The sequence below is a fragment of the Pongo pygmaeus genome, chromosome 10, assembly GCF_028885625.2.
Source record: "Pongo pygmaeus isolate AG05252 chromosome 10, NHGRI_mPonPyg2-v2.0_pri, whole genome shotgun sequence".
Taxonomy (NCBI): domain Eukaryota; kingdom Metazoa; phylum Chordata; class Mammalia; order Primates; family Hominidae; genus Pongo; species Pongo pygmaeus.
Window position 1 is genome coordinate 29,773,009 of NC_072383.2, and position 21,239 is coordinate 29,794,247.

Consider the following 21,239-nt stretch of genomic DNA (forward strand, 5'->3'; position numbering starts at 1 on the left):
GGCAGGAGAAGGAAATAATGGGTATTCAATTAGGAAAACAGGAAGTCAAATTGTCCCTGTTTGCAGACGACATGATGGTATATCTAGAAAACCGCATTGTCTCAGCCCAAAATCTCCTTAAGCTGATAAGCAACTTCAGCAAAGTCTCAGGATACAAAATCAATGTACAAAAATCACAAGCATTCTTATACACCAACAACAGACAAACGGAGAGCCAAATCATGAGTGAACTCCCATTCACAATTGCTTCAAAGAGAATAAAATACCTAGGAATCCAACTTACAAGGGACGTGAAGGACCGCTTCAAGGAGAACTACAAACCATTGCTCAAGGAAATAAAAGAGGATACAAACAAATGGAAGAACATTCCATGCTCATGGCTAGATGTAATTTTTATCCTTTCTTCTCTATGAGTAAGGGGTAGGATTCTTCCCCCCTCTGGCTTCTTTCAAGAATTTTTCTTTACCTTTAATTTTCTAAAATTTGATTATGATATTCCTAGGTGCAGTTTTTGGCATTAATTTTGCTTGATGTTCACTGAGCATTCTAGATCTGTGGTTTGGTGTCTGACATTAATTTGGGATATTCACAGTCATTACTATGTCAAATATTTATCCATACCTTTCTCTTTTCTCCTTCTGGAACTCTCATCTCATGCATGTTACCCCTTCCATAGTTGTCAAACAGATTTTGGATATTCTGTTATGGTTTTTATTCAATCTTTGTCCTCTTTGATTTTTCAGTTTTGAAGGTTTCTATTGAGATAGCCTGAAACTCAGTGTCCTCAGCTCTGTGTAGGCTACTAATTAGCCCATTAAAGGTAGTCTTCATTTCCTTTACAGTATTTTTTAATCTCAGTATTCCTTGTTTGGTTCTTTCTTAGAATATCAATCTTTGTGCTTATACTACCCATAGTTTATTGCATGCTATCTACTTTATCCATTATAACCCCTAGCATATTAATCATAGTTTTAAAAAAATTCCCAGTATAATTCCAACATCCATGCATATGTGAGTCTGGTCTACCTTGCTATACTTGCTCTATCTCTTCAAACTATATATTTACTTTTTATATGCTTTGTAATTGCTTTCTTGATAACCATATATAATGTACTAGGTAAAATGGACTGCTGTTAGTAGCACTTTAGTAATGTGCTGGTAAGCTGTGGGGGGAGTGAAAGTGTTCTATTGTCCTGTGATTAGGTTTCTGCCTTTTAGTGAGCCTATGCCTATGGATTGTGAGCTTAACAAGAGCATCTCAGTTTGTAACCCACCATTTTAGTTGGCATATGATGGCAAGAGTCAGCTGTACTTGGGTATTTTCTTTCTTTGAAATCAGTTAGGCTCTGACAAAACCTCAGCAGGATACGCTCTGATTAAATAATTTCTCCTAAGGGAAGACTTTGTTAAGAACAGAATGCTTTGAAATATTTCAAGATGTTTCCTTTTTTTCTCTCCATGCTGGAAGCATGAGGAGATTTATCTCCACTATTCACTGTGAGAACCTGGTAGAGCTCACAGCAACATACTGCGGCTTCATACTCATCAGATTAATAAACATTAAAAATTCTGATTAATAAACATGTGAGATGTAGAACAACAGAAATGCTCGTCCACTTCTGGCTGGGTTGTAAATTCATACAAACACTTTAAAAAGCAATTTGGCAATTTCTAATTGAGTTGAAGACAACACTGATATCCCAGCCTAGACATACGCCCCAGAAAAATTCTCCCATATGTGCATGGGAATAATACATAAAATTTTTAGCAATGTTGTTTAAAATAGCAAAAATATGAGTACCAATGCATGCTGTCAGAGGGCACATAAATAGGTACTAGTAATATATAAAGGTGCACAGAAGCAACAAATACCTAATATTATCTCTGAGAAGTAAAGAAAAAGGTGAGATTTGGAAAGTTTACACAGGAATCAAATGTATCTGAAGTATTTTATTTCCTTAAAAGTGTTTGAGGCAAATCTGGGAAGTAGATACATGATATAATTTGGTTATTCTGCATACTTTCTGTGTGTTTAAATATTTCATCGTTTTTTAAAAAAGATATATTCAACTAGGCTTCTGATCATCCATCTAAGGAAATCAGAAACTTATAGAGCAAGGTCACATCAACACTCAGAGAGGAAATCAAACAAATCTCCTTTTGAAAAAGTCAGTGATTTCTGGGTTACCACTGGTTGTCTTAATGATCAAAACAGATTGTCATATAATCTTGATAATTACTGCATAAATAAGAAGAAGCCAATTGGAAATAATAGGTTTTGATATCTTTGCCAGTTCTTCCCTGGGTAAATCAAAGTCCAAACCAAATAGAAAAGTTTAAAGCATGTCCACATGTCTTAAGACCTAAGAGAAAACATTTGATTTCTGTCAAATAAGACCTTTTCTCCTTTGGCTTTTCCTCTTCCAGTGTTACATTGATAGTGTTTTTACTTCTTTGTAATGATTCACCAATAATACTTTAGGTTTTGAAAAGCAATTTCAGACAGACTAACAGTTTACTCCTTGAAGGCAACTTTCTAAAGCACGGAACCATGATAATGAGCTCTGTAGTCTGAAGAAGGCACTCATGGCTTCTGGTTTCTGCTTCCAGCTTGGAAATTGCCACTCCATCCTAACAAGTAAAATGCCAAACAAACTGAAAAATCCATAAAAGAAGTGAGGTTAAAAGGGAAATCAGCACCGCTAAAGTTGGAGATGTAGGCAAATAGCAAAATAACAACTTAACATAAACAGATATCTCTTCAGGAACCAATACTGGGGTAGGAAAACCTGAACAGTAATTGACAAATTGTAGGAGGCTCAGTGTGGACAAATCTGAGAGATTAGAAACTCCAGAAGGGTCAATTATCAAGGGCCCTCACAATTTTGTGGGTTTTACTTTCTGGTTTCATTTGCATTTCTTTGATTACTAGTGAGGGGGTATATCTTTGCCTAGGTTTATTGGTTATTTAAATACTCTCCTCTGTAAATTTCTTTGCATATCTTTTGCTCATTCTCTTTTAGGTAATTTATTTATTTATTTTTAATAAATAAGAGTTTATAAAGTGTTATTTTGCTCTATATTGAATGATGTTCCTTTAAAATGTAGGGGTGCTACAAAATAGCTTTTTAAAAATTGCTTTATTTTAACTTTTCTTAGGGTGTCTTTTATTGAAAAAGGGTTTTAAACTTTAATCTAGTTATTTATTTAGAGTTTCTTTCACAGCTTGTGTTTTCTGTGTCTTATTTAGGAAATTCTTCCTTAACCCTAAGTCATAAAGGTATTCTGTTTTATTTTTTTTAAAGTTCTAAAATTTTGTTTGTGATATTGTCTAAACTCTGCCTAGAATTGATTTTTGCATGTGGTGTGAAATAATTAAAAATTTTTTGAATGGAGTTAACCATTTTTCATATTTTTGACAAATCCATTATTTCTTCCTGATTTATGATTCCTATATCTCCGTCAAAATTGAGTTTACTTATGCATAGGTCTGTTTGGGTATTACTTATTCTGTCGTATTGGCCTATTGTCAATCTTTTCTCCCTTTGTCTCTGGTCTTACTAAATATTTATGATAACTTTTAATATCTGGTGGAGTAAATCTTAGGATCTTTGTTCTTTAAAATTTGAATTTTAGCTATTCTTGACTCTATGACATTCCACATGAATTTTGGGATTATCTTGTTAAGTTTTACACAAAACAACCAGAATTTAGGGGAATCGCATCAATTTTACAGATTAGTTTGAGAGAAAATTGATATCCTTAAATTTGTTCACATAGAACCATAGCATCAATTTCCATTTTTTTAGGTTGATAATGTTCATTAATTTCAACTTTTCTCCATATATTTTATTTATTTTTATTAGATTTATTTTTAAGAATTTTGTATTTTCTATTACAAATACTTTTTTCTATTCCATTTTCTATTGTTATTATAGATATATAGTTATGATACTATTTTTCTTTTTTATTTTTATTTTTTATTGTACTTTAAGTTTTAGGGTACATGTGCACAATGTGCAGGTTTGTTACATATGTATACATGTGCCATGTTGGTGTGCTGCACCCATTAACTCATCATTTAACATCAAGTATATCTCCTAATGTTATCCCTCCCTGCTACCCCCACCCCACAACAGGCCCTGGTGTGTGATATTCCCCTTCCTGTGTCCAAGTGTTCTCACTGTTCAGTTCCCACCTATGAGTGAGAATATGCGGTGTTTGGTTTTTTTGTCCTTGCGATAGTTTGCTGAGAATGATGGTTTCCAGCTTCATCCATGTCCCTACAAAGGACATAAACTCATCATTTTTTATGGCTGCATAGTATTCCATGGTGTATATGTGCCACATTTTCTTAATCCAGTCTATCATTGTTGGACATTTGGGTTGGTTCCAAGTCTTTGCTATTGTGAATAGTACCACAATAAACATACGTGTGCATGTGTCTTTATAGCAGCATGATTTATAATCCTTTGGGTATATACCCAGTAATGAGATGGCTGGGTCAAATGCTATTTCTAGTTAAAGATCCCTGAGGAATCACCACACTGTCTTCCACAATGGTTGAACTAGTTTACAGTCCCACCAACAGTGTAAAAATATTCCTATTTCTCCACATCCTCTCCAGCACCTGTTGTTTCCTGACTTTTTAATGATTGCCGTTCTAACTGGTATGAGGTGGTATCTCATTGTGGTTTTGATTTGCATTTCTCTGATGGCCTGTGATGATAAGCATTTTTTCATGTGTCTTTGGCTGCATAAATGTCTTCTTTTGAGAAGTGTCTGTTCATATCATTTGCCCATTTTTTGATGGGGTTATTTGTTTGTTTCTTGTAAATTTGTTTGAGTTCATTGTAGATTCTGGATATTAGCCCTTTGTCAGATGAGTAGGTTGCGAAAATTTTCTCCCATTTTGTAGGTTGTCTGTTCACTCTGATGGTAGTTTCTTTTGCTGTGCAGAAGCTCTTGAGTTTAATTAGATCCCATTTGTCAACTTTGGCTTTTGTTGCCATTGCTTTTGGTGTTTTTGACATGAAGTCCTTCCCCATGCCTATGTCCTGAATGATATTGCCTAGGTTTTCTTCTAGGGTTTTTATGGTTTTAGGTCTAACATTTAAGTCTTTAATCCATCTTGAATTAATTTTTGTACAAGGTGTAAGGAAGGGATCCAGTTTCAGCTTTCTCCATATGGCTAGCCAGTTTTCCCAGCACCATTTATTAAATAGGGAATCCTTTCCCCATTTCTTGTTTTTGTCAGGTGTGTCAAAGATCAGATAGTTGTAGATATGCAGAATTATTTCTGAGGTCTCTGTTCTGTTCCATTGGTCTATATCTGTTTTGTTGGCAGTACCATGTTGTTTTGGTTACTGTAGCCTTGTAGTATAGTTTGAAGTCAGGTAGTGTGATGCTTCCAGCTTTGTTCTTTTGGCTTAGGATTGACTTGGCAATGCAGGCTCTTTTTTGGTTTCATATGAACTTTAAAGTAGTTTTTTCCAATTCTGTGAAGAAAGTCATTGGTAGCTTGGTGGGGATGGCATTGAATCTATCAATTACCTTGGGCAGTATGGCCATTTTCATGATATTGATTCTTCCTACCCATGAGCATGGAATGTTCTTCCATTTGTTTGTATCTTCTTTTATTTCATTGAGCAGTGGTTTGTAGTTCTCCTTGAAGAGGTCCTTCATGTCCCTTGTAAGTTGGATTCCTAAGTATTTTATTCTCTTTGAAGCAGTTGTGAATGGGAGTTCACTCATGATTTGGCTATCTGTTTGTATGTTATTGGTGTATAAGAATGCTTGTGATTTTTGCACATTGATTTTGTATCCTGAGACTTTGCTGAAGTTGCCTGTCAGCTTAAGGAGATTTTGGACTGAGATGATCGGGTTTTCTAGGTATACAATCATGTCATCTGCAAACAGGGACAATTTGACTTCCTCTTTTTCTAATTGAATACCCTTTATTTCCTTCTCCTGCCTGATTGCCCTGGCCAGAACTTCCAACACTATGTTGAATAGGAGTGGTGAGAGAGGGCATCCCTGTCTTGTACCAGTTTTCAAAGGGAATGCTTCCAGTTTTTGCCCATTCAGTATGATATTGGCTGTGGGTTTGTCATAGTTAGCTCTTATTATTTTGAGATACGTCTCATCAATACCTAATTTATTGAGAGTTTTTAGAATGAAGGGTTGTAGAATTTTGTCAAGGGTCTTTTCTGCATCTATTGAGATAATCATGTGGTTTTTATCATTGGTTCTGTTTATATGCTGGATTACATTTATTGATTTGTGTATGTTGAACCAGCCTTGCATCCCAGGGATGAAGCCCACTTGATCATGGTGGATAAGCTTTTTGATGTACTGCTGGATTCAGTTTGCCACTATTTTATTGAGGAATTTTGCATCGATATTCATCAGGGATATTGGTCTAAAATTCTCTTTTTTGGTTGTGTCTCTGCCAGGCTTTGGTATCAGGATGATGCTGGCCTCATAAAATGAGTTAGGGAGGATTTCCTCTCTTTCTATTGATGGGAATAGTTTCAGAAGGAATGGTATCAGCTCCTCCTTGTACCTCTGGTAGAATTCGACTGTGAATCTGTCTGGTCCTGGACTTTTTTTGGTTGGTAATCTATTAATTATTGCCTCAATTTCAGAGCCTGTTATTGGTCTATTCAGAGATTCAACTTCTTCCTGGTTTAGTCTTGGGAGGGTGTATGTGTTGAGGAGTTTATCCATTTCTTCTAGATTTTCTAGTTTATTTGCATAGAGGTATTGATAGTATTCTCTGATGGTAGTTTGTATTTCTGTGGGATTAGTGGTGATATCCCCTTTATCATTTTTTACTGCATCTATTTGATTCTTCTCTCTTTTCTTTTTTATAGTCTTGCTAGTGGTCTATCAATTTTGTTGATCTTTTCAAAAATCCAGCTCCTGGATTCATTGATTTTTTGAAGGGTTTTTTGTGTCCCTATTTCCTTCAGTTCTGCTGTGCTCTTAGTTATTTCTTGCCTTCTGCTAGCTTTTGAATGTGTTTGTTCTTGCTTCTCTAGTGCTTTTAATTATGATGTTAGGGTGTCAATTTTAGATCTTTCCTGCTTTCTCTTGTGGGCATTTAGTGCTTTAAATTTCCCTCTACACACGGCTTTGAATGTGTCCCAGAGATTCTGGTATGTTGTGTCTTTGTTCTCGTTGGCTTCAAAGGACATCTTTATTTCTGCCTTCATTTCATTATTTACCCAGTAGTCATTCAGGAGCAGGTTGTTCAGTTTCCATGTAGTTGAGTGGTTTTGAGTGAGTTTCTTAATCCTGAGTTCTAGTTTGATTGCACTGTGATCTGAGAGACAGTTTGTTATAATTTCTGTTCTTTTACATTTGCTGAGGAGTGCTTTACTTCCAGCTATGTGTTCAATTTTGGAATAGCTGTGGTGTGGTGCTGAAAAGAATGTATATTCTGTTGATTTGGGGTGGAGAGTTCTGTAGATGTCTATTAGGTCTGCTTGGTGCAGAGCTGAGTTAAATTCCTGGATATCCTTGTTAACTTCCTGTCTCGTTGCTCTGTCTAATGTTGAGAGTGGGGTGTTAAAGTCTCCCATTTTTATTGTGTGGGAGTCTAAGTCTCTTTGTAGGTCTCTAAGGACTTGCTTTATGAATCTGGGTTCTCCTGTATTGGGTGCATATATATTTAGGATAGTTAGCTTTTCTTGTTGAATTAATCCGTTTACTATTTTGTAATGGCCTTCTTTGTCTCTTTTGTTGGTTTAAAGTCTGTTTTATCAGAGACTAGGATTGCAACCCCTGCCTTTTTTTGTTTTCCATTTGCCTGGTAGATCTTCCTCCATCCCTTTATTTTGAGCCTATGTGTGTCTCTGCATGTGAGATGGGTTTCCTGAATACAGCACACTGATGGGTCTTGACTCTTTATCCAATTTGCCAGTCTGTGTCTTTTAATTAGAGCATTTAGTCCATTTACATTTAAAGTTAATATTGTTATGTGTGAATTTGATCCTGTCATTATGATGTTTGCTGGTTATTTTGCTCATTAATTGATGCAGTTTCTTCCTTGCCTCCATGGTCTTTACAATTTGGCATGTTTTTGCAGTGGCTGATACTGGTTGTTCCTTTCCATGCTTAGTGTTTCCTTCAGGAGCTCTTTTAGGGCAGGCCTTGTGGTGACAAAATCTCTCAGCATTTGCTTGTCTGTAAAGTATTTTATTTCTCCTTCACTTATGAAGCTTAGTTTGGCTGGATATGAAATTCTGGGTTGAAAATTCTTTTCTTTAAGAATGTTGAATGTTGGCCCTCACTCTCTTCTGGCTTGTAGAGTTTCTGCCAAGAGATCAGCTCTTAGTCTGATGGGCTTCCCTTTGTGGATAACCCGACCTTTCTCTCTGGCTGCCCTTAACATTTTTTATGATACTATTTTTTATATGTTAATAATTTATCCAGGAAATTTGCTAAATCCTCATATAAGTTTAATAGGTTTTGTGAACATTCTGTTGAATACGAAATCCAATAGAATGATATCATCAGCAAAGAAGGATAATATTGTCTTCTTTCTAATTATGCCTTTTGAAAAATAGCTCAATATTGAAGTCACAATAGGAGGCTGTTGTCTTGTTCTGATATAGTGTGAATGATTCTGAAGTTTCATCACTTTAGATGAAGGAAGAAGGAAGTTGGAAAACATTCTGTTTAATGCTTGTTTTGCTCTTATTATGCAAATTGCTGCTTTTCTTTTTTTTTAACTTCCCACACAACACTGACTAGCAAAGTGCTTATATCATGAAGTCTTTTGTTTTCTGTGCTTTTATTATGTAAAAGTTGCTTTTATTATGAATGTTTACCTAAATGAATATTTTCCTTCATCTACTGCATCTCTTGAGAGATCGTATGTCTTATTGTCTTCATTTACTAATACAGTGAATAATATTAGACATTCTGATGTTTGGTTATCTAAGAATTCCTGGGATAAACCCTACTTGCTGAAACTATTTTTTTGTGCACTGGTGATTTAGTTTCTTAGTATTTAATTTAATATCTTTGCACTTATGATCACAAGTGAATTGGTCCATAACTCCCTTTTCTTGGACTGTATTTGCCTGGCTTTGGCATGAAGTCAATTGTAAATTCATGAAGTGAATTAGGTAGCTTTTCCAATTTTTCTATTATTTGAAACAAGTTTATGACATGGGGATTACCCATTTATTGAAAGTTTGGTTAAAGTCATCTCTAAAGGTATCTGGGTCTGGTCTTTAGGATAAGGTGACTTTCAATTTCTTTAATTTTTGGGGGAGGGTTTATTAGGTTTTCTCTGTCTTCTTAAGTCATTTTGGGAAAACTATCCTTTTCTTCTAAGTTTCGATATGTTTGTTCACAGTATCTCTTACTGTTTTTAAAATCTCTATTTTCTTTTAGACTTGTTTTTCTAAATGCATTTTTATTCTACAATTTTAGAAAACAAGGACACATAGGTCCCAAATGTACATTACACAGTGCAACCACCTATTTTCCTCACTATTCGGCAATCCAGATCAATATCTTTATTCAATCATTTTGTCTTCTGATTGGTAACTTTATTAGAAAGAGAGTCCAATTTGATGATTTTTAAAAATTTAATGTTAGTCATAATCTTACAGTAATCATGAAGAATTTTTATATAAATACAGGATTTTTTCACGTGAACAGTACATTCTTGTCAAATTTAGCGAATATTACTGTGACACCATATAATCAAATTTTTATAAAACAGTTTCCAGGCAATCTGTTCCTTGTAATTCATTAGGCCATAAACTACACGGAAATGAGACAAGATCTGGAAAGTGAATGATGACAGTAGTGAGGCAATGCTAACTGCCAGCTGGGTATGTAAACTAAATAAAGTCTTCAGAAAAAAGTGACATCTTCTTGATTAATATTCCATTACCAGACATAAACATGTTAGAATTAACTATGGGATCTGTTTTGATGAAAAACCACTATAAATGAATATGGCTAAGTTAGCAGGCCTTTAAACAATTTGCTTCTTGGCCAGAACAGATGCTGCTTCTTCCTTTCTCTGATCCCCAGATGCCTATGTTTCAAACATCTGTATAATAATGAATTGCCTATTTTTTTTCTGAGACATTTTATACCATTTTCTACATTGTCTAGGAAGAAAATTCAAGGCTGCTCTTTTCCACCAACATCGAGAGGGTGATCCCTTTATCTTAAAATTATGACATAGATCTCATCAAGATTCCTACTCTGAAAAGTTTCATCAATTATTTTTACTGTTACACTAGGGTTATAATGATTAGGAGTACATGATATTGATTTACTTATAATCTCTGAGAATTCCTTCGACCATTTACATGCATATTATTTGCTAACACAAGAAAATAGGTTAGTGAAAATGAGTTACAGAGCCCCTTATATAGCACTTTAGGATATAAACCACCAATACAAAGGCAGAGTTTACATTAGATAAACTCTGAGGTCCCTTTCTGCTCTAATAATCATTGATTTTATGATTCTAACAGGTGATTTGCTTCAAGTAAAGACTGTGGGGCATCTTACTATGATTTTTCTATGTAGTGGCTGAAATTTTCATTTATACTGTCACATTATTATTTTAAAGGAAAGTGCATTTGAGAATGTTTTCATTCATCTGCTCTACCTTTATTATCTTATGGATACCTTTCTATGATTTTGCTTCCCTTTCTTTGTATCTGTTGCCCTTTTTATTATTATTTTTGCTCCGATTTTGGTGCCTTCTCATCATTGTTCTCTTTTCTATTGTTTTTACCTTTTGTTTTGGTGACTTTCCTTGGAAAAAAGTGGAAAAGCATTATTTGATTTTACTAGTACTTGTAAGATGCATCTTCCTAGACAGGTTCGTAGAATGATATACTGTAGGTAAAAAGTGGAAAAAAAAAAGTCTAATTTGCGTGTTCTTTCTAAGAGTGGTTCAGTCCTATCTCTGCTGCATAATATAGGTGAGAGTATTTAATTTGATCTCATAGGGTAATATTAATTGTTACTTTCTAGGGTCATTGAGAAGAATAAATAAGTTAACATGCATACTTATTTGCCATTAAGGCTAGGTTTTAATTAGCTGTCTGTACAAAATTCCCAGTTTCTTGAGTTAGCACAGTGAACTGAGAGTCTTTCATGTGAACATTTATGTTGATTCATTCAGTCAGAAGCAAAATTGTATATTTCCACTCCTGTTCTAAAACCCTTGGAATTTATTTTTGCATGTATTTTCTAGTGTTTTTAAATTTTTTCAAATATGAATAAATCCTTGCCATCTCTTTAAGGACTGAGCCTTCCCTTTCAAGTTTGATTTTCCAAGTGGTCCTCTGAGGAATGTTGGCCCAGTTTTGGTATGGAGGGTCTGGCTCAGTTTTGGTATGGAGGCTACGACAGGTAGAGAAATAGAGCTCCAAGAGAAATGGTGTTTCTTTGCAAATCATGACCTCCAGTGAGATCAGTACCTGTCTTCTAGCTGAGAGGACCCATTTCATAAGACGAAGCTAGGGAGGCCTCATGCGTTTCAGGGCTTAGAGTTAAACTCAGTCTTCTATACTCAACAAAATTTTGTAATTCTATTTCTCAGGGTTCCAATTTTTCCCAGTCAATGCCCTAACTTTCACAACCTTCAAACAAGAGATGCACTGAGGTTGAGAATTAAGCCTTCATTGTAGTTTACGTGTGCTAAGGTTGCCTCTGCCTGTGCTTTTTGACTACATCAACGTAGTGGATGTAAGACATAGATTTCTGAGGACGTTCACATAAATGTCCCAATTCTCTGATCATTCTTGGGACTGAGAATTAAAAACTCGGATTCTGTAATTTTCATTGTAATGTTAACTGGGCTTTTTTATGAAAAGACCACCCCATCCCACAGTCCTGTGTTTTACCTGCTATACATATTATATAAAGACAGTCACCACTTAATCCACCAGCGCCACAACTTCAATTGGCATTTTATTCAAGGTGAACACAGGTAAATTTAAGTTTCCTTAGATTATCAGTATTTGTATCCTTTAATGCTACCCAGATTGACATTACTCAAAACCAACCAGGTCAAATATTAACAATCACAAATTCTTGACCTTGAAAACCTGTTGCCCACAGCCATTTCTAGTACCAAATACTATGTGTTAAAGTTCAGTTGCAGATAATGGAAATCTCTCTGGCTAGTTTGAGAAAAAGAACAAATGTAGGAAATTACATGTTTCCAAAATAGTTGGTTCAACTAGGAAAGTAAACTGTGAGATGGGCTTCTGGGAAAATCTCCAGAACACTACAGTGTTGGCCTACTACCTCTTTTTATGGTCAACAAGCTGAGGTATCAGGAAACTGCTGCCACTACTATTGCTTCAGGACCTCACTGCTGCAACCATGATTCAAGTCAGCAAATCAATGCCCAATGACCAGCTTGCAATATACGTAAACACAGGCAACTGGGCACTGGGCAGAAAGCACAAACACTTCCATAATTGTGCTGGTAGGCAGGAGGAGCAGAAGTGTGGCCTCCACTCTTCACTTCCATTTTCTGACTTTCAATAATGTACCTTCAGATTATATCCTTCTGAATATATTTATGCCTGTCACATTTTTTATAACCGATATTGAACAATAGACCAAAGTTTATTTAACCACTCCCATAAGGAGGGACACTTAGGTTGTTTGTATTTTTTTGTTAATATAAATAATGCTGAAATGAACATATTTGTATGAGCCTTCTTAGCCACACATTGAATGTTTGTAGCCAGCATGGAAATGAAGTAGTAGATTTTCTAAATCATAGGGCATGCTCATTTTCAACTGGAATGGATAATACCAAATCATTAAATTGCCTTCCTAGGCGACTGTTCCAATTTATTTTTTACCCATAATGTTTAGCAATATCTGCTTCTACAAATCCTTAACAATAGTTGATATTATCAAAAGTTTTAAAATTTGCTAATTTTGAGAGTAAAAATTGGCCTTATTTAAATTTTCATACACCCAATTATAAGTGAGATTGAGCATCTTTTTAATTTAATGTTTTTATTTCGCCTGTGAATTACCCAATTTATGACCTATGCTCCTTATCTTTTATTCATTTTACTTTTCTTTTCCTTTTGATTTGATTTGCCATTAAGTAATCTGGACATTGATTATTTATGCCTTTTAATTTTTATGACTTGTTTAGGCAGGCCTATCTTCCCTGACGTCATAAACATAGTCTTCTGTATTTACTTGTTTTATTTTTGTAGTTTTGATTTTTATGTTTTGATTTTTAATTCATTATAGTTTTTTGAATGCTGTGAGGTGATCTAATCTTATCTGCTTATTACAGTAATTAGCCTCTTATCTCGATATCATTTATTGAATAGTCCATGCTGACTTCAAATGCTAATTTTCTCTTGAATTAAACTTTTATATATTATGAATCTTTTTCTTGCTTTCTAATTGATTCCACTTGATAATTCTGTAAAATCACAACCTTATAGCAATTTGTATAGCTATAAAATATATTTTTGTGTCTTATTATTAGCCTTTTCAAAATTATATTAGCTATCTTATTCTTTCATAAGAATTTCTTATTTAACCTTAGCATTTCCATAATTTATTATTTTTGGATTTTGATTAGGGTTGCATGGACTTACAGATTAATCTATATATTTATAACATTGCATCTGTAAATTAGTATAGCTCTCCCATGACTTTTAGTATGGTTTTAATTTTAGCTCAAAAAAGATTTAAATTTCATATTAGTTTTTCTGTTGGTCAAAGTAAGTTATTCTAGCTAAAACAGTTACATTTTCTCGCTCACATCACAGTGCAGTGTGGTCCAGGCTGAATGGTGTTAGGCTTCACCCAGTCTTTCTGGGAGCTTGGACTGACAGACACTCTGCTATGATCAACAAGAGACTCCCAAGCTGTCCTGTGTCTTATTATCTAGCAGGAAAACAGAACAGAGAGAGCGTGTGTGAAGAATAATTCAGGACACTTTATGACCAGCCTTGGAAATTGTATATATAACTGTGTCTACATTCAGAACTTGCCTCACTTTGCTGGCAGAGAGGCAGGGAAGGTAGTTTTCATGTAAGTTCAGGAGGAAAGTAAAATGATTTTGGTGAACTCATAAAATTGTCTCCTCAGCCTACTGATAAAGTCCAAGATAATCAACTGAGAAATGATTAAAACTAGTGAGAGCTCAGTAAGGCAATTGCAACCAAGATTAGCTTACAAAAAGAAATCATCCTTTTACATATTAGTAATGACCAATAAGAAAATATAATAGCTGATATGACAAAGAATTTTCTTCCTGTGGTATTATATTGTTTCCAAATAGTAAATGTTTTGGCTTTTCCTTTCTGATTTTTTGAACATGTATGTTTATTTTCAATTTTACATTTAAATACTGGAATATCTCATGATATTGAATTCAATAGGACTCACTCTCCTATTTGCGATAATAAAATTGCAATTGGTTAAAAAAAATTCCTGGAATGCCGCTGACTGGATTTCTGAAATGTTTGTCTTGATGAAACTTCTTGCTTCGTAATGAAAGACATGATTTTGAGATCATGCTGCTGATAATGCCACTCTACTTGTGTGACTGTGTGCCTTCTCTTTCCAAAGAGACAATTTTCTTATTATTAACATGCATTCAACACGTGTTTCTAGAAATTAAGTTTTTATTTTGTTATGGTTTTAAAATATAACAGTTAAATACGAGTCATAGTGATAATTTAAATACAGACAGGTTAATTTAGTATTCCCATCAGAATTGTTTCTGTATTTCAGTTGCCCACATAGCCTATAGGCTACCAAACTCTACTGTAGAAATTGTTAGAGTTGTTATTACTTTTCATTGTTGGTGTAAATAGTAAAATTTGCATGCAAGGAATGCAGAGTTCAAGCTCTTCTTTCACCATTTGTAATTTATTGAGCCAGCTACTTAACTTTTCTTGCCTTGATTCGATTTCTGAAGAGACTAAAAACGCTTTTCCTAACTAAATGATGTGAGCTGAACAGATGTCTTTCTGTCCCAGTTTTTATGGCAAACTCATTTTTCTGCAATTTTTTACTGCCAATAATATACTTCCCAAATTATGCCTCCAGGACTGGTCTCCTTACAGAGATCCCACTGAGATTTCCACATTCCTGCTGGAAGCTCCATTTGAATGAAAGCTAAACACTTCAAATGTACTTTGTCTCTTACCTCAGCTTTAATCCTGTTTCTGTATTCTCAATCTGTATATACAGCATTACAATTTGCTCTGTTGTTCAAGAGGGAAAACTGGGAGTTATCCATGGCTTGGCCTCCACACTTCCTCCGCTTCTAATTATTCATCCCAGCTTGAAAAATGTCTAGTCTGATGTTCCATTCCATCCCAACAACCACCGGATGAAAGAAGACATCTCATCTGTCACTGGATCTACTGCAATAGCTTCCTATCTTTCTTCCCTGCTACCTTTATTGCTGCTAGCATTGCTTTGCTGTCTTACTAAGTCTACAGAAGTAAACATGCTACCTGCTTCAGACCCTTTGATTGGTCTCCATTGCCCCCATCTGAAAGTCATGTGCTTATACTTTCATTCAACAATATTGAGACCCTGATGGGCGGCTGGTACCATGTTGGGGCTCCTACTTTCCTCTCTTTGGCATGTGAGATCTCTGATAATCTGACCCCTTTTGAACACCATCTCTGGACACTCCTCTCCTCTCACTTCAAATTTCTTCCACACAAAACTGCATTTTAAAAAATTGATAAACTCGGGCATGGTGGCTCACATTTGTAATCCCAGCACGTTGGGAGGCCAAGGCGGGTGGATCACCTGAGGTCAGGAGTTCGAGACCAGCCTGACCAACATGGAGAAACCCCCATCTCTACTAAAAATACAAAATTAGCCAGGCATAGTGGCACATGCCTGTGATCCCAGCTACTCAGGAGGCTGAGGCAGAAGAATCACTTGAACCTGGGAGGCAGAAGTTACAGTGAGCTGAGATTGTGCAATTGTACTCCAGCCTGGGCAACAAGAGTGAAACTCCATCTCAAAAAAAAAAAGAAAAAAAAATTGATAAACTCTAATTTTTGAGCAATTTTAAGTTCACAGAAAAATTTAACTGCAGAGCATGCCCATATACACCCTCAGACAGTTTCCCCATTATAAACATTTTGCATTAATGTGGCATATCCATTACAATTGATGAGCTGATATTGATACATCATTATTAACTAAAATGTTCACAATAGGGTTCACTCTTTATATTGTACATTCTGTGGGGGGTTTGACTAATGTATGATGGCTAGTATATTAGTCTGTTTTCATTCTGCTGAGAAAGACATACCTGAGACTGGGTAATTTATAAAGAAAAGGAGGTTGAATGGACTTATAGTTCCACATGGCTGAGGAGGCCTCACAATCATGGCAGAAGGTGAAAAACACATCTTACATGGCAGCAGACAAGAGAGAATGAGAACCAAGCAAAAGGGGTTTCCTCTTATAAAACCGTCAGATCTCGTGAGACTTATTCACTACCATGAGAACAGTATGGGGGAAAACACCCCCATAATTCAATTACCTCCTACCAGGTGCCTGCTAGAACACATGGGAATTATGGGAGCTAAAATTCAAGTTGAGATTTGGGTGGGGACACAGCAAAACCATATCAACTAGTATCCACCTTTATAGTATCACACAGTTACCTTATCACCTTAAAAACTCCCTGTGCTTTACCTATTTCCTTCCTTTCTCTAAAAACCTGCCAACCACTGATCTTTTTATTGTCTCTATAGTTTTGTGTTTTTTGGAATATCATACAGTTGGAATCATACAGTATGTAGTCTTTTCATATTAGCTTCTTTCACTTAGCAGTATACATTTAAGTTTTCTCCATGTCTTTTTATGGCTTGTTAGCTTCTTTCTTTTTCTTGCTGAATAATCTTCCATTGTATGCCTGTGTGTACCACAGTTTGTTAATTTATTCATCTGTTGAAGGACATTTTGGTTGCTTTCAGGTTTGGAATAAAGCTGCTATAAACAATTATGTGCAGATATTTGTGTGGAACTGTGTTAGTCTGTTTTCACATTTTTATAAAGAAATACCTGAGAATAGGTAATTTATAAAGAAAAGAGGTTTATTGGCTCACAGTTCTGCAGGCTGTGTGGGAAACATGATGCTGGCACATGCTTGGCTTTTGGGGGGGCCTCAGAAAACAGATATTTATGGCAAAAGGAGAATGGGGAGCAGGCATTTCAAATGGCAGGAGCAGGAGCAACATAGAATGAGGGATGGAGGAGAGGCTACACACTTTTAAACAACCAGATCTCATGAGAACTTGCTCACTATCCACCATCGTGAAGACAGTACCCAGGAGGATGGCGCTAAACCATTATTGAGAAATCTGCTCCCGTGATCCAGTCACCTCCCACTAGGCCCCACCTCCAACACTAGGGATTACAATTTGACATGAGATTAGATGGGAACATAAATCCGAACCGTATCAGGAACTATTACACTTTCCACGCCTTTGTACTTTTGAACTTCCTTCTTCCTGAAATGTCATTCCCCCTCTTAACCCCTTGCCAAGTCTAATTTCATAACTTAAATTTAGTTTAGCAAATACTTATTGAATAAATTCTACAAGTCAGGTGCTTCTATTAAATAGTTAGGAAACAATTGGGAACCAGATAAGCATAGTCTAGTTCTATTTGCAGAGATAGACGATTAATAAGTGGTTACAGTGGAGTATGTTAGTGCTATGATGCAGCTGGAACTTAAAAGAAGTTGCTAACCCATCTTTGGAGATTGAGAGGGACTTTCAAAGGAAATCTGACTGATCCTTCAGGACCCAAGTCCTAATATCTGCTACTGAATAAAACCCTCAGACTTGCCCTGTGCTGTTTGCAACCACTCTTCCATCATCCTTTATGTTTTTTTTTTTTTTCACTTCCTTTTGGTATCAATTTCTTTGACCAACCTTTTTGTCTTCTGATCTCAAGACTTGATGTATTTCCCTACTCACATGATCTAAGCATCCTTACTCAGTCTGTATTTTAGTATGTATCGCATTGTAACATTGTAGTGTAACAAACTGTTATGATAATAAACTTGTGTGTCTCTTTTACCAAATTGTAAGTGCCCTGAGAGCAAGAAAGGGATTTTATTTTGCTCATTTTGTATCCCCAGAGTCTAGTACTTTGTTTGGCACATAGTGTCTGCTAAGTATTTGATAAATAAAAAACGTTAATAAAGATTACCAAAAACATATGTAAAATACAAAACATTATATGTGAATTTTTCAAGTAGTGGTAATATAGGGTACTTTTGAAAAACTAGTACCTATTATATATTGCCACTCCTGCCTGAGTTTAAACTAAAACCAGGAAAACACATGTTCTTTTGTGGTTTTCTACTAACACAAAATTTCGTGAACATTTCTCTTAGAGGAAACTTGTAGGATTTGAATTCCAACCAAATATGAAGAGTTAAAAAGAGATTCAAAATAAGACTTACACATGCAAAGACATTTTATCATAACTTCTATGCCAGAACACACAGATTTTATTTATAAAATAGCTTAGTTTTCAAAAATATGGATTCTAAGATTATTTTGACAGCATCATATTTTGTAATGGAATCATTAAAACAGAGGTGAGATACTATTTCTCTCTTTAAAAACTACTATCTTGTTTATATGCTCGGGCAAGGTTCAGTATTTTCATTCTCATCTTTTCCTTTTCATATATTTTTATTCTCTGTGTTGCTTATATTCTAATTATTTTTTCCCAAAACATGTTCAATTGTCTCTTTTATATTGAGTGGAAAACACAAATGAAATATGGCTTTTTATTGATTAGTACATGCGATTTTTGAAAGGCATTTGGAGACTGTATGAAAGAATACGTTTCATATAACTACCTAACACCATTTTCAGATTTACCATCAATAAGTAAATTAATGAGTGTTTCCTTATATGAAGATCACTCAGTGTCTAAATCTGATTTCTCAAATCTGTGTATGAGCTTCTGAAAATTAAGAAAAATAAAACAAACAAAAATAGACAAAAGCAAAACCACAAAATGCTGTTCCTGCCTAGTCATCATATATGGAATTCTATCTCTACACATGCCCTACCCATATACCCAGGGCATCCACGCACCCTCTTGGTGTCCTACTCACATGACAGAAATTAAAAGAAAATAACAGAAGAAAAGGTACAGTTCATGAAGCATAATGATTTGTAAAATTTAATTTCTTCCTAAAACAATGAGTAATTATAAAATCCAAAAAATAGGAACAGAACACCATAAAAGAGAAATACCTGAAGAAGTAGAAGTCTTTATAATTAAGTGCACAAAAACATTAAAAAATTTTTTGGAAGATAAGTTTGAAGATATTTCAGAGAACATAGAACAGAAAGGCAAGGGGATGAAAAACATAAAGTCCAATTTTAAAAAATGGGGAATTGGTACCTCCAAATAGTACCAATTTGAAGAATGGCATACAAATACCTCTATTCCCAAACATCTTTCTCAAGAAGCTACTACAGATATTGTTTCACTGAAACAAGAGACCAAATGAAGACAGAGGAATATATGGAATCTGGGAAAGAGAAAAACTCAAGAATCAGTGAGACATGAAGGGATTTTTCAGGATATAGCTTAGCTAAAGGGTAATCCCACATAACATAAATGCCTCAGATCTTCAGAGTAACTAGTCCATGTAGAATCAGGACAGAGAGACCCAAAAGGGACTTTATAAGAAAAAAAGAAGCTGAGATAATCAATTACTTAATGCATATGGCTATTTTGAGAAGAGGTGTACAATCCAATCCTTTCATGATTTTGGAAGAATTAGTACTAGAGTCTCAGCATTCAGTCAGGGAAACACAACCACGATGAGTGTTCAAGGATAATTATAGGCTTAAGTCATACACAGTGTAGAAGCTGGGACTGTGAAGTGTGGAGGGGGCAATAGGAGAATTAGAGAATTAAACCACTAACCAGCCCCCCAAAAGCCCTGGCATAGGTAGATAAGTTGGAGCTTGTAGGAAAATCTGAGAAGCCAAGTATGTCCAGCTGCTGCAGGGGATTTCCCAGAGGGGAGCTTGTGGAGAGGTCTATGGGAAGCTCTTACCTCTGTATATCTGACAGTGGGCTCGAAGTCACTGTTGGTCAGCAGAGCCAGGGTCCAGAAGAACTGGACAGGGAGTGGAGGAGAGCAAGCTGGAGGCACCTCTGTATTTGTGATGTGGTTTAGCTCTATGTCCCCCACCCAAATCTCATAGTTGAATTGTAATACCCAATGGTGCGGGAGGGATCTGGTGGGAGGTGATTGAATTATGAGGGCAGATTTCCCCCTTGCTGTTCTTGTGATAGTGAGTGAGTTCTCGTAAGATCTGATGGTTTGAAAGTGTGCAGCACTTTCCCCTTTGCTCTTTCTCTTTCCTCCACCATGTGAAGAAGGTGCTTGCTTCCCTTTTGCCATTCCGCCATGATTGCAAGTGTTCCAAGGCTTCCCCAACCATGCCTCTTACACAGCCTGCAGGACTGTGAGTCAATTAAATCTCTTTTCTTCATAAATTACCTAGTGTCAGGTATGTCTTTATGGCAGTGTGAGAATGGACTAATAAAATTTGTCATAATTCTGTCCACAAAAATATACTTGGAAAGCTTATTCAGTGCTTCATCTTCACCTCCACAGTCTTGCACAAATTTCCCTTTTGGCCCATTCTAACTTGGAACTATACAGAAAAATGAATTTTGGGAAACATTTCCCAAATTAAGTAAGTTAACAACAGAGCAATTCAACATAAGTAGATATCAGAGGCTAAAATAGCAAATTAAACAAACAAACAAAAAAACAATTCTAGGCAACTGTTGACTCCAGGGTAAGAAACTTCTGCATGAGAAACAAATACAGCATTTCTCATGGCTCATCTCTGAATAATATTAACATAATCATCATAAAACTATCTGGCATATTGATGTAACTGCACATCATAGCCACATTGAATGGACGGGAAGAAGGAGGATATTTGTGTGGGGAATCACTCTGTCTCCCAGGTTGGAGTACAGTGTCATGACCTCAACTCACTGCAACCTCCACCTCCCGGGTTCAAGCGATTCTCCTGCCTCAGCGTCCCGAGTAGCTGGGATTACAAGCACCTGCCGCCACACCTGGCTAATTTTTTTAATTTTTAGTAGAGATGGCTTTCACCATGTTGGTTAGGCTGGTCTCAAACTCCTGACCTCAGGTG